This window comes from Pelophylax lessonae, assembly GCF_965119305.1.
Source record: "Pelophylax lessonae genome assembly, chromosome: 6".
In the NCBI taxonomy this organism is placed as follows: Eukaryota; Metazoa; Chordata; class Amphibia; order Anura; family Ranidae; genus Pelophylax; species Pelophylax lessonae.
In genome coordinates, this window is record NC_138773.1 from 152,086,821 (window position 1) to 152,102,122 (window position 15,302).

Consider the following 15,302-nt stretch of genomic DNA (forward strand, 5'->3'; position numbering starts at 1 on the left):
ACCAAAGGTCTGAAAACCTTTTTTTTAGCCAAAATGACTGTATTTTGTCTTTTAGAGTCTTAAAACACTGCTTTAAGACAAGATAAACTACATTTGGTAACCAATGGCCTGAAAAAATGTTTTTGGTCAAAAGGACTCTATTTAGGTCTCCAAGTGTCTATAAAGCCCTTTTTAGTCAAAATAACTACGTTTGGTCACCAAAGGTCTGAAAAACTATTTTAGAGTCTCAAAACTCCGCATTTAGATTTGGTATTTGTTTGGGTCAAAATTACTCTATTTTGGTCTCCAAGTGTCTAAAAAGCCTTTTTTAGTCAAAATAACTGCATTTGGTCACCAAAGGTCTGAAAAACTTTTTTAGCCAAAATGACTGTATTTTTGTCTTTTAGAGTCTTAAAAAGCCGGATTTAGACAAGATAATTGCATTTTGTAACCAGTTATCTGAAAACTTTTTTGGTCAAAATGACTCTATTTTGGTCTCCAAGTGTCTAAGAAGCCCTTTTAAGTCAAAATAACTGCATTTGGTCAGCAAAGGTATGAATAAAAATTTAGTCAAAATGATTGTATTTTCGTCAATTAGAGTCTTAAAAACCGGTTTTGGACAAGATAATTGCATTTGGTAACCAATGGCCTGAAAAAATGTTTTTGGTCAAAATGACTCAATTTAGGTCTCCAAGTGTCTAAAAAGCCCTTTTAGTCATAATAACTACGTTTGGTCAACAAAGGTCTGAAAAACTATTTTAGCCAAAATGACTGTATTTTTGTCTTTTAGAGTCTCAAAACTCCGCATTTAGATTTGGTATTTGTTTGGGTCAAAATGACTCTATTTTGGTCTCCAAGTGTCTAAAAAGCCTTTTTAGTCAAAATAACTGCATTTGGTCACCAAAGATCTGAAAAACTTTTTTTAGCCAAAATGACTGTATTTTTGTCTTTTAGAGTCTTAAAAAGCCGGGTTTAAACAAGATAATTGAATTTCGTAACCAGTGATCTGAAAACATTTTTTTGGTCAAAATGACTCTTTTTTGGTCTCCAAGTGTCTAAAAAGCACTTTTTAGTCAAAATTTGATTACCAAAGGTCTGAAATTTTTTTTAGTCAAAATGATTGTATTTTCGTCTATTAGAGTTTTAAAAAGCCGGTTTTGGACAAGATAATTGCATTTGGTAACCAATCGCCTGAAACATTTGTTTGGGTCAAAATGACCCTATTTTGGTCTCCAAGTGTCTAAAAAGCCTTTTTTAGTCAAAATAACTGCATTTGGTCACCAAAGGTCTGAAAACCTTTTTTTTTTAGCCAAAATAAGTGTATTTTTGTCTTTTAGAGTCTTAAAAAGCCTGTTTTAGACAAGATAATTGCATTTCGTGCCCTGTGATATGAAAACATTTTTTTGGTCAAAATGACTCTATTTTGGTCTCCAAGTGTCTGAAAAGCCCTTTTTTGTCAAAATAACTACGTTTGGTCACCAAAGGTCTGAAAACCTTTTTTTTAGCCAAAATGACTGTATTTTTGTCTTTTAGAGTCTTAAAACACCGCTTTTAGACAAGATAAACTACATTTGGTAACCAATGGCCTGAAAAAAATGTTTTTGGTCAAAATGACTCTATTTAGGTCTCCAAGTGTCTATAAAGCCCTTTTTAGTCAAAATAACTACGTTTGATCACCAAAGGTCTGAAAAACTATTTTAGAGTATAAAAACTCCGCATTAAGATTTGGTATTTGTTTGGGTCAAAATTACTCTATTTTGGTCTCCAAGTGTCTAAAAAGCCTTTTTTAGTCAAAATAACTGCATTTGGTCACCAAAGGTCTGAAAACCTTTTTAGCCAAAATGACTGTATTTTTGTCTTTTAGAGTCTTAAAAAGCCGGGTTTAGACAAGATAATTGCATTTCGTAACCAGTGATCTGAAAACTTTTTTTGGTCAAAATGACTCTATTTTGGTCTCTCAGTGTCTAAAAAGCCCTTTTAAGTCAAAATAACTGCATTTGGTCAGCAAAGGTATGAAAAAAATTTAGTCAAAATGATTGTATTTTCGTCTATTAGAGTCTTAAAAACCGGTTTTGGACAATATAATTGCATTTGGTAACCAATGGCCTGAAAAAATGTTTTTGGTCAAAATGACTCCAAGTGTCTAAAAAGCCATTTTTAGTCATAATAACTATACGTTTGGTCAACAAAGGTCTGAAAAACTATTTTAGCCAAAATGACTGTATTTTTGTCTTTTAGAGTCTCAAAACTCCGCATTTAGATTTGGTATTTGTTTGGGTCAAAATGACTCTATTTTGGTCTCCAAGTGTCTGAAAAGCCTTTTTAGTCAAAATAACTGCATTTGGTCACCAAAGGTCTGAAAAACTTTTTTAGCCAAAATGACTATATTTTTGTCTTTTAGAGTCTTAAAAAGCCAGGTTTAGACAAGATAATTGCATTTCCTAACCAGTGATCTGAAAATTTTTTTTGGTCAAAATGACTCTATTTTGGTCTCCAAGTGTCTAAAAAGCCTTTTTTAGTCAAAATAACTACGTTTGGTCACCAAAGGTCTGAAAAACTATTTTAGAGTCTCAAAACTCCGCATTTAGATTTGGTATTTGTTTGGGTCAAAATGACTCTATTTTGGTCTCCAATTGTCTAAAAAGCCCCTTTTAGTCAAAATAATTGCATTTGGTCACTAAAGGTATGAAAAAAAATTTAGTCAAAATGATTGTATTTTCGTCTATTAGAGTCTTAAAAACCGGTTTTGGACAAGATAATTGCATTTGGTAACCAATCACCTGAAACATTTGTTTGGGTCAAAATGACTCTATTTTGGTCTCCAAGTGTCTAAAAAGCCTTTTTTAGTCAAAATAACTACGTTTGGTCACCAAAGGTCTGAAAAACTTTTTTAGCCAAAATGACTGTATTTTTGTCTTTTAGAGTGTTAAAAAGAAGGGTTTAGACAAGATAATTGCATTTCGTAACCAGTGATCTGAAAACATTTTTTTGGTCAAAATGACTCTATTTTGGTCTCCAATTGTCTAAAAAGCCTTTTTTAGTCAAAATAACTGCATTTGGTCACCAAAGGTCTGAAAAACTTTTTAGCCAAAATGACTGTATTTTTCTCTTTTAGAGTCTTAAAAAGCCGGGTTTAGACAAGATAATTGCATTTCGTAACCAGTGATCTGAAAACTTTTTTTGGTCAAAATTACTCTATTTTGGTCTCTCAGTGTCTAAAAAGCCCTTTTAAGTCAAAATAACTGCATTTGGTCAGCAAAGGTATGAAAAAAATTTAGTCAAAATGATTGTATTTTCGTCTATTAGAGTCTTAAAAACCGGTTTTGGACAAGATAATTGCATTTGGTAACCAATGGCCTGAAAAAATGTTTTTGGTCAAAATGACTCTATTTAGGTCTCCAAGTGTCTTAAAAGCCCTTTTTAGTCATAACTACGTTTGGTCAACAAAGGTCTGAAAAACTTTTTTAGCCAAAATGACTGTATTTTTGTCTTTTAGAGTCTCAAAACTCCGCATTTAGATTTGGTATTTGTTTGGGTCAAAATGACTCTATTTTGGTCTCCAGGTGTCTAAAAAGCCTTTTTAGTCAAAATAACTGCATTTGGTCACCAAAGGTCTGAAAAACTTTTTAAGCCAAAATGACTGTATTTTTGTCTTTTAGAGTCTTAAAAAGAAGGGTTTAGACAAGATAATTGCATTTCGTAACCAGTGATCTGAAAACATTTTTTTGGTCAAAATGACTCTATTTTGGTCTTCAAATGTCTAAAAAGCCCTTTTTAGTCAAAATAACTGCATTTGGTTACCAAAGGTTTGAAAAAAAATTTAGTCAAAATTATTGTATTTTCATCTATTAGAGTCTTAAAAAGCCGGTTTTGGACAAGATAATTGCATTTGGTAACCAATCACCTGAAACATTTGTTTGGGTCAAAATGACTCTATTTTGGTCTCCAAGTGTCTAAAAAGCCTTTTTTAGTCAAAATAACTACGTTTGGTCACCAAAGGTCTGAAAAACTTTTTTAGCCAAAATGACTGTATTTTTGTCTTTTAGAGTCTTAAAAAGCCGGGTTTAGACAAGATAATTGCATTTCGTAACCAGTGATATGAAAACTTTTTTGGTCAAAATGAGTCTATTTTGGTCTCCAAGTGTCTGCAAAGCCCTTTTTAGTCAAAATAACTACGTTTGGTCACCAAAGGTCTGAAAACCTTTTTTTTAGCCAAAATGACTGTATTTTTGTCTTTTAGAGTCTTAAAACACTGCTTTTAGACAAGATAAACTACATATGGTAACCAATGGCCTGAAAAAAATGTTTTTGGTCAAAAGGACTCTATTTAGGTCTCCAAGTGTCTATAAAGCCCTTTTTAGTCAAAATAACTACGTTTGGTCACCAAAGGTCTGAAAAACTATTTTAGAGTCTCAAAACTCCGCATTTAGATTTGGTATTTGTTTGGGTCAAAATTACTCTATTTTGGTCTCCAAGTGTCTAAAAAGCCTTTTTTAGTCAAAATAACTGCATTTGGTCACCAAAGGTCTGAAAAACTTTTTTAGCCAAAATGACTGTATTTTTGTCTTTTAGAGTCTTAAAAAGCCGGGTTTAGACAAGATAATTGCATTTCGTAACCAGTGATCTGAAAACTTTTTTTGGTCAAAATGACTCTATTTTGGTCTCCAAGTGTCTAAAAAGCCCTTTTAAGTCAAAATAACTGCATTTGGTCAGCAAAGGTATGAAAAAAATTTTAGTCAAAATGATTGTATTTTCGTCTATTAGAGTCTTAAAAACCGGTTTTGGACAAGATAATTGCATTTGGTAACCAATGGCCTGAAAAAATGTTTTTGGTCAAAATGACTCTATCTAGGTCTCCAAGTGTCTAAAAAAGCCCTTTTTAGTCATAATAACTACGTTTGGTCAACAAAGGTCTGAAAAACTATTTTAGCCAAAATGACTGTATTTTTGTCTTTTAGAGTCTCAAAACTCCGCATTTAGATTTGGTATTTGTTTGGGTCAAAATGACTCTATTTTGGTCTCCAAGTGTCTAAAAAGCCTTTTTAGTCAAAATAACTGCATTTGGTCACCAAAGGTCTGAAAAACTTTTTAGCCAAAATGACTGTATTTTTGTCTTTTAGAGTCTTAACCACTCTACAACCGCTCACAGTAATACTACTGCGGCAGAGGGGTTCGTTATCGTCCAGCCACGTAGTATTAACGTGATTGGACACTTCCCCTTCTGGGCGGCGCGTGCGCGCCGCCGGAGGCTCGCTCCCGCTGTTTTCATTCACAGCGGGAGTCGGGCCAGGGGAGGAGCAGCGGCGATCGCCGCTGCTCTTACCCGATCGTCGGGGATCGAGTCTGGAGATCCGCCCGCTGTGTGTAAACACAGCGGGCGGATCTCCATAGTGACAGGGAGTGACAGATCGGACTGTTCAGCATAGCTGGACATCCGATCTGTCCATGACTCACACAGTCACCTCCCCCCTACACGTCAGTAAGCACCAGGCATACATTAACCCCTCCCTCTCCAATAAAATTAACCCCTTCCCTGCCAGTGTCATTTTTACAGTAACAGTGCATATATATAGCACTGATTACTGCAGTAATGTCACTGGTACCCCCAAAAGTGTCAAAAATGTCAGTCAGGGGTCCGGTCTGTCCGCGGCAATGTCGCAGTCCCGCAAAAAAAATCGCAGATCGCCGCCATTACGCGTTAAAAAAAAACACCAAAAATGACAGAAATCTTTCCCTTTGTTAGTAAACGCAATAACTTTTGCGCAAACCAATCAAAATACGCTTATTGCGATTTTTTTTTTACCAAACATATGTAGCATAAAACAAATTGGCCAAAAATTTTTAAAAAAATTGGTTTTTACATCTTTTTTGGGGGGAATTTCATATAAAAAAATGTTAAAAATATTGTTATTTTTTCAAAATAAACGCTCTTTTTTTGTTTATAGCGCAAAAAGTAAAAATCGCACAGGTGATCAAATACCACCAAAAGAAAGCTCTGTTTGTGGGAAAAAAAGGACGTAAATTTCGTTTGGGTACGGCGTCGCACGACCGCGCAATTGTCAGTTGAAGTCGCACAGCGCCGAATCGCAAAAAGTGGCCTGGACGGAAGACAGCAAAATCCTTCGGTGGTAAAGTGGTTAAAAAGCCGGGTTTAGACAAGATAATTGCATTTCGTAACCAGTGATCTGAAAACATTTTTTTGGTAAAAATGACTCTATTTTGGTCTCCAAGTGTCTAAAAAGCCCTTTTTAGTCAAAATAACTGCATTTGGTTACCAAAGGTCTGAAAAAAAATGTAGTCAAAATGATTGTATTTTCGTCTATTAGAGTTTTAAAAAGCCGGTTTTGGACAAGATAATTGCATTTGCTAGCCAATGGCCTGAAAAAATGTTTTTGGTCAAAATGACTCTATTTAGGTCTCCAAGTGTCTAAAAAGCCCTTTTTAGTCATAATAACTACGTTTGGTCAACAAAGGTCTGAAAAACTATTTTAGCCAAAAAGACTGTATTTTTGTCTTTTAGAGTCTTAAAAAGAAGGGTTTAGACAAGATAATTGCATTTCATAACCAGTGATCTGAAACAATTTTTTTGGTCAAAATGACTCTATTTTGGTCTACAAGTGTCTAAAAAGCCCTTTTTAGTCAAAATAACTGCATTTGGTTACCAAAGGTCTGAAAAAAACTTAGTCAAAATGATTGTATTTTCGTCTATTAGAGTCTTAAAAATCCAATTTTGGACAAGATAATTGCATTTGGTAACCAATCACCTGAAACATTTTTTTGGGTCAAAATGACTCTATTTTGGTCTCCAAGTGTCTAAAAATCCTTTTTTAGTCAAAATAACTGCATTTGGTCACCAAAGGTCTGAAAACCTTTTTTTAGCCAAAATAACAGTATTTTTGTCCTTTAGAGTCTTAAAAAGCTGGTTTTAGACAAGATAATTGCATTTCGTGCCCAGTGATCTGAAAACATTTTTTTGGTCAAAATGACTCTATTTTGGTCTCCAAGTGTCTGAAAAGCCCTATTTTGTCAAAATAACTACGTTTGGTCACCAAAGGTCTGAAAACCTTTTTTTAGACAAAATGACTGTATTTTTGTCTTTTAGAGTCTTAAAACACAGCTTTTAGACAAGATAAACTACATTTGATAACCAATGGCCTGAAAAAATGTTTTTGGTCAAAATGACTCTATTTAGGTCTCCAAGTGTCTATAAAGCCCTTTTTAGTCAAAATAACTACGTTTGATCACCAAAGGTCTGAAAACTATTTTAGAGTCTCAAAACTCCGCATTTAGATTTGGTATTTGTTTGGGTCAAAATGACTCTATTTTGGTCTCCAAGTGTCTAAAAAGCCTTTTTTAGTCAAAATAACTGCATTTGGTCACCAAAGGTCTGAAAACCTTTTTAGCCAAAATGACTGTATTTTTGTCTTTTAGAGTCATAAAAAGCCCGGTTTAGACAAGATAATTGCATTTCGTAACCAGTGATCTGAAAACTTTTTTTGGTCAAAATGACTCTATTTTGGTCTCCAAGTGTCTAAAAAGCCCTTTTAAGTCAAAATAACTGCATTTGGTCAGCAAAGGTATGAAAAAAAATTAGTCAAAATGATTGTATTTTCGTCTATTAGAGTCTTAAAAACCGGTTTTGGACAAGATAATTGCATTTGGTAACCAATGGCCTGAAAAAATGTTTTTGGTCAAAATGACTATTTAGGTCTCCAAGTGTCTAAAAAGCCCTTTTTAGTCATAATAACTACGTTTGGTCAACAAAAGTCTGAAAAACTATTTTAGCCAAAATGACTGTATTTTTGTCTTTTAAAGTCTCAAAACTCCACATTTAGATTTGGTTTTTGTTTGGGTCAAAATGACTCTATTTTTGTCTCCAAGTGTCAAAAAAGCCTTTTTTAGTCAAAATAACTGCATTTGGTCACCAAAGGTCTGAAAACCTTTTTTTAGCCAAAATGACTGTATTTTTGTCTTTTAGAGTCTTAAAACACCGCTTTTAGACAAGATAAACTACATTTGGTAACCAATGGCCTGAAAAAATGTTTTTGGTCAAAATGACTCTATTTAGGTCTCCAAGTGTCTATAAAGCCCTTTTTAGTCAAAATAACTACGTTTGATCACCAAAGGTCTGAAAACTATTTTAGAGTCTCAAAACTCCGCATTTAGATTTGGTATTTGTTTGGGTCAAAATTACTCTATTTTGGTCTCCAAGTGTCTAAAAAGCCCTTTTTAGTCAAAATAACTACGTTTGGTCACCAAAGGTCTGAAAAACTTTTTTTAGCAAAAATGACTATATTTTTGTCTTTTAGAGTCTTAAAAAGCCGGGTTTAGACAAGATAAGTGCATTTCGTGCCCAGTGATCTGAAAACATTTCTTTGGTCAAAATGACTCTATTTTGGTCTCCAAGTGTCTGTAAGCCCTTTTTAGTCAAAATAACTACGTTTGGTCACCAAAGGTCTGAAAACCTTTTTTTTAGCCAAAATGACTGTATTTTTGTCTTTTAGAGTCTTAAAACACCGCTTTTAGACAAGATAAACTACATTTGGTAACCAATGGCCTAAAAAAATGTTTTTGGTCAAAATGACTCTATTTAGGTCTCCGAGTGTCTATAAAGCCCTTTTTAGTCAAAATAACTACGTTTGGTCACCAAAGGTCTGAAAAACTATTTTAGAGTCTCAAAACTCCGCATTTAGATTTGGTATTTTTTTGGTCAAAATTACTCTATTTTGGTCTCCAAGTGTCTAAAAAGCCCTTTTAAGTCAAAATAACTGCATTTGGTTAGCAAAGGTATGAAAAAAATTTGGTCAAAATGATTGTATTTATGTCTATTAGAGTCTTAAAAAACGGTTTTGGACAAGATAATTGCATTTGGTAACCAATGGCCTGAAAAAATGTTTTTGGTCAAAATGACTCTATTTAGGTCTCCAAGTGTCTCAAAAAGCCCTTTTTAGTCATAATAACTACGTTTGGTCAACAAAGGTCTGAAAAACTATTTTAGCCAAAATGATTGTATTTTTGTCTTTTAGAGTCTTAAAAAGAAGGGTTAAGACAAGATAATTGCATTTCGTAACCAGTGATCTGAAAAAATTTTTTTGGTCAAAATGACTCTATTTTGGTTTACAAGTGTCTAAAAAGCCCTTTTTAGTCTAAATAACTGCATTTGGTCAGCAAAGGTATGAAAAAAAATAGTCAAAATGATTGTATTTATGTCTATTAGAGTCTTAAAAACCGGTTTTGGACAAGATAATTGCATTTGGTAACCAATGGCCTGAAAAAATGTTTTTGGTCAAAATGACTCTATTCAGGTCTCCAAGTGTCTAAAAAGCCCTTTTTAGTCATAATAACTACGTTTGGTCAACAAAGGTCTGAAAAACTATTTTAGCCAAAATGACTGTATTTTTGTCTTTTAAAGTCTTAAAAAGAAGGGTTTAGACAAGATAATTGCATTTCGTAACCAGTGATCTGAAAATTTTTTTGGTCAAAATGACACTATTTTGGTCTACAAGTGTCTAAAAAGCCCTTTTAGTCAAAATTACTGCATTTGGTTACCAAAGGTCTGAAAAAAAATTTAGTCAAAATGATTGTATTTTCGTCTATTAGAGTCTTAAAAAGCCGGTTTTGGACAAGATAATTGCATTTGGTAACCAAATACCTGAAACAATTGTTTGGGTCAAAATGACTCTATTTTGGTCTCCAAGTGTCTAAAAATCCTTTTTTAGTCAAAATAACTGCATTTGGTCACCAAAGGTCTGAAAACCTTTTTTTAGCCAAAATAACAGTATTTTTGTCCTTTAGAGTCTTAAAAAGCCGGTTTTAGACAAGATAAATGCATTTCGTGCCCAGTGATCTGAAAACATTTTTTTGGTCAAAATGACTCTATTTTGGTCTCCAAGTGTCTGAAAAGCCCTTTTTAGTCAAAATAACTAAGTTTGGTCACCAAAGGTCTGAAAACCTTTTTTTAGCCAAAATGACTGTATTTTTGTCTTTTAGAGTCTTAAAAAGCCGGGTTTAGACAAGATAAGTGCATTTCGTGCCCAGTGATCTGAAAACATTTCTTTGGTCAAAATGACTCTATTTTGGTCTCCAAGTGTCTGTAAGCCCTTTTTAGTCAAAATAACTACGTTTGGTCACCAAAGGTCTGAAAACCTTTTTTTTAGCCAAAATGACTGTATTTTTGTCTTTTAGAGTCTTAAAACACCGCTTTTAGACAAGATAAACTACATTTGGTCACCAATGGCCTGAAAAAATGTTTTTGGTCAAAATGACTCTATTTTGGTCTCCAAGTGTCTAAAAAGCCCTTTTTAGTCAAAATAACTACGTTTGGTCACCAAAGGTCTGAAAAACTTTTTTTAGCAAAAATGACTATATTTTTGTCTTTTAGAGTCTTAAAAAGCCGGGTTTAGACAAGATAAGTGCATTTCGTGCCCAGTGATCTGAAAACATTTCTTTGGTCAAAATGACTCTATTTTGGTCTCCAAGTGTCTGTAAGCCCTTTTTAGTCAAAATAACTACGTTTGGTCACCAAAGGTCTGAAAACCTTTTTTTTAGCCAAAATGACTGTATTTTTGTCTTTTAGAGTCTTAAAACACCGCTTTTAGACAAGATAAACTACATTTGGTAACCAATGGCCTAAAAAAATGTTTTTGGTCAAAATGACTCTATTTAGGTCTCCGAGTGTCTATAAAGCCCTTTTTAGTCAAAATAACTATGTTTGGTCACCAAAGGTCTGAAAAACTATTTTAGAGTCTCAAAACTCCGCATTTAGATTTGGTATTTTTTTGGTCAAAATTACTCTATTTTGGTCTCCAAGTGTCTAAAAAGCCCTTTTAAGTCAAAATAACTGCATTTGGTTAGCAAAGGTATGAAAAAAATTTGGTCAAAATGATTGTATTTATGTCTATTAGAGTCTTAAAAAACGGTTTTGGACAAGATAATTGCATTTGGTAACCAATGGCCTGAAAAAATGTTTTTGGTCAAAATGACTCTATTTAGGTCTCCAAGTGTCTAAAAAGCCCTTTTTAGTCATAATAACTACGTTTGGTAAACAAAGGTCTGAAAAACTATTTTAGCCAAAATGATTGTATTTTTGTCTTTTAGAGTCTTAAAAAGAAGGGTTAAGACAAGATAATTGCATTTCGTAACCAGTGATCTGAAAAAATTTTTTTGGTCAAAATGACTCTATTTTGGTTTACAAGTGTCTAAAAAGCCCTTTTTAGTCTAAATAACTGCATTTGGTCAGCAAAGGTATGAAAAAAAATAGTCAAAATGATTGTATTTATGTCTATTAGAGTCTTAAAAACCGGTTTTGGACAAGATAATTGCATTTGGTAACCAATGGCCTGAAAAAATGTTTTTGGTCAAAATGACTCTATTCAGGTCTCCAAGTGTCTAAAAAGCCCTTTTTAGTCATAATAACTACGTTTGGTCAACAAAGGTCTGAAAAACTATTTTAGCCAAAATGACTGTATTTTTGTCTTTTAAAGTCTTAAAAAGAAGGGTTTAGACAAAAAACTTGCATTTCGTAACCAGTGATCTGAAAATTTTTTTGGTCAAAATGACACTATTTTGGTCTACAAGTGTCTAAAAAGCCCTTTTAGTCAAAATTACTGCATTTGGTTACCAAAGGTCTGAAAAAAAATTTAGTCAAAATGATTGTATTTTCGTCTATTAGAGTCTTAAAAAGCCGGTTTTGGACAAGATAATTGCATTTGGTAACCAAATACCTGAAACAATTGTTTGGGTCAAAATGACTCTATTTTGGTCTCCAAGTGTCTAAAAATCCTTTTTTAGTCAAAATAACTGCATTTGGTCACCAAAGGTCTGAAAACCTTTTTTTAGCCAAAATAACAGTATTTTTGTCCTTTAGAGTCTTAAAAAGCCGGTTTTAGACAAGATAAATGCATTTCGTGCCCAGTGATCTGAAAACATTTTTTTGGTCAAAATGACTCTATTTTGGTCTCCAAGTGTCTGAAAAGCCCTTTTTAGTCAAAATAACTAAGTTTGGTCACCAAAGGTCTGAAAACCTTTTTTTAGCCAAAATGACTGTATTTTTGTCTTTTAGAGTCTTAAAACACCGCTTTTAGACATTTGGTAACCAATGGCCTGAAAAAATGTTTTTGGTCAAAATGACTCTATTTAGGTCTCCAAGTGTCTATAAAGCCCTTTTTAGTCAAAATAACTACGTTTGGTCACCAAAGGTCTGAAAAACTATTTAAGTCTCAAAACTCCGCATTTAGATTTGGTATTTGTTTGGGTCAAAATTACTCTATTTTGGTCTCCAAGTGTCTAAAAAGCCTTTTTTAGTCAAAATAACTGCATTTGGTCACCAAAGGTCTGAAAACCTTTTTAGCCAAAATGACTGTATTTTTGTCTTTTAGAGTCTTAAAAAGCCGGGTTTAGACAAGATAATTGCATTTTGTAACCAGTGATCTGAAAACTTTTTTGGTCAAAATGACTCTATTTTGGTCTCCAAGTGTCTAAGAAGCCCTTTTAAGTCAAAATAACTGCATTTGGTCAGCAAAGGTATGAATAAAAATTTAGTCAAAATGATTGTATTTTCGTCAATTAGAGTCTTAAAAACCGGTTTTGGACAAGATAATTGCATTTGGTAACCAATGGCCTGAAAAAATGTTTTTGGTCAAAATGACTCTATTTAGGTCTCCAAGTGTCTAAAAAGCCCTTTTAGTCATAATAACTACGTTTGGTCAACAAAGGTCTGAAAAACTATTTTAGCCAAAATGACTGTATTTTTGTCTTTTAGAGTCTCAAAACTCCGCATTTAGATTTGGTATTTGTTTGGGTCAAAATGACTCTATTTTGGTCTCCAAGTGTCTAAAAAGCCTTTTTAGTCAAAATAACTGCATTTGGTCACCAAAGATCTGAAAAACTTTTTTAGCCAAAATGACTGTATTTTTGTCTTTTAGAGTCTTAAAAAGCCGGGTTAAAACAAGATAATTGCATTTCGTAACCAGTGATCTGAAAACATTTTTTTGGTCAAAATGACTCTATTTTGGTCTCTAAGTGTCTAAAAAGCCCTTTTTAATCAAAATTTGGTTACCAAAGGTCTGAATTTTTTTTTAGTCAAAATGATTGTATTTTTGTCTTTTAAAGTCTTACAAAGAAGGGTTTAGACAAGATAATTGCATTTCGTAACCAGTGATCTGAAAATTTTTTTTGGTCAAAATGACACTATTTTGGTCTACAAGTGTCTAAAAAGCCCTTTTAGTCAAAATTACTGCATTTGGTTACCAAAGGTCTGAAAAAAAATTTAGTCAAAATGATTGTATTTTCGTCTATTAGAGTCTTAAAAAGCCGGTTTTGGACAAGATAATTGCATTTGGTAACCAAATACCTGAAACAATTGTTTGGGTCAAAATGACTCTATTTTGGTCTCCAAGTGTCTAAAAATCCTTTTTTAGTCAAAATAACTGCATTTGGTCACCAAAGGTCTGAAAACCTTTTTTTAGTTAAAATAACAGTATTTTTGTCCTTTAGAGTCTTAAAAAGCCGGTTTTAGACAAGATAAATGCATTTCGTGCCCAGTGATCTGAAAACATTTTTTTGGTCAAAATGACTCTATTTTGGTCTCCAAGTGTCTGAAAAGCCCTTTTTAGTCAAAATAACTAAGTTTGGTCACCAAAGGTCTGAAAACCTTTTTTTAGCCAAAATGACTGTATTTTTGTCTTTTAGAGTCTTAAAACACCGCTTTTAGACATTTGGTAACCAATGGCCTGAAAAAATGTTTTTGGTCAAAATGACTCTATTTAGGTCTCCAAGTGTCTATAAAGCCCTTTTTAGTCAAAATAACTACGTTTGGTCACCAAAGGTCTGAAAAACTATTTAAGAGTCTCAAAACTCCGCATTTAGATTTGGTATTTGTTTGGGTCAAAATTACTCTATTTTGGTCTCCAAGTGTCTAAAAAGCCTTTTTTAGTCAAAATAACTGCATTTGGTCACCAAAGGTCTGAAAACCTTTTTAGCCAAAATGACTGTATTTTTGTCTTTTAGAGTCTTAAAAAGCCGGGTTTAGACAAGATAATTGCATTTTGTAACCAGTGATCTGAAAACTTTTTTGGTCAAAATGACTCTATTTTGGTCTCCAAGTGTCTAAGAAGCCCTTTTAAGTCAAAATAACTGCATTTGGTCAGCAAAGGTATGAATAAAAATTTAGTCAAAATGATTGTATTTTCGTCAATTAGAGTCTTAAAAACCGGTTTTGGACAAGATAATTGCATTTGGTAACCAATGGCCTGAAAAAATGTTTTTGGTCAAAATGACTCTATTTAGGTCTCCAAGTGTCTAAAAAGCCCTTTTAGTCATAATAACTACGTTTGGTCAACAAAGGTCTGAAAAACTATTTTAGCCAAAATGACTGTATTTTTGTCTTTTAGAGTCTCAAAACTCCGCATTTAGATTTGGTATTTGTTTGGGTCAAAATGACTCTATTTTGGTCTCCAAGTGTCTAAAAAGCCTTTTTAGTCAAAATAACTGCATTTGGTCACCAAAGATCTGAAAAACTTTTTTAGCCAAAATGACTGTATTTTTGTCTTTTAGAGTCTTAAAAAGCCAGGGTTAAAACAAGATAATTGCATTTCGTAACCAGTGATCTGAAAACATTTTTTTGGTCAAAATGACTCTATTTTGGTCTCTAAGTGTCTAAAAAGCCCTTTTTAGTCAAAATTTGGTTACCAAAGGTCTGAATTTTTTTTTAGTCAAAATGATTGTATTTTCGTCTATTAGAGTTTTAAAAAGCCGGTTTTGGACAAGATAATTGCATTTGGTAACCAATCGCCTGAAACATTTGTTTGGGTCAAAATGACCCTATTTTGGTCTCCAAGTGTCTAAAAAGCCTTTTTTAGTCAAAATAACTGCATTTGGTCACCAAAGGTCTGAAAACCTTTTTTTTTAGCCAAAATAAGTGTATTTTTGTCTTTTAGAGTCTTAAAAAGCCTGTTTTAGACAAGATAATTGCATTTCGTGCCCTGTGATATAAAAACATTTTTTTGGTCAAAATGACTCTATTTTGGTCTCCAAGTGTCTGAAAAGCCCTTTTTTTGTCAAAAAAACTACGTTTGGTCACCAAAGGTCTGAAAACCTTTTCTTAGCCAAAATGACTGTATTTTTGTCCTTTAGAGTCTTAAAACACCGCTTTTAGACAAGATAAACTACATTTGGTAACCAATGGCCTGAAAAAAATGTTTTTGGTCAAAATGACTCTATTTAGGTCTCCAAGTGTCTATAAAGCCCTTTTTAGTCAAAATAACTACGTTTGGTCACCAAAGGTCTGAAAAACTATTTTAGAGTATAAAAACTCCGCATTAACC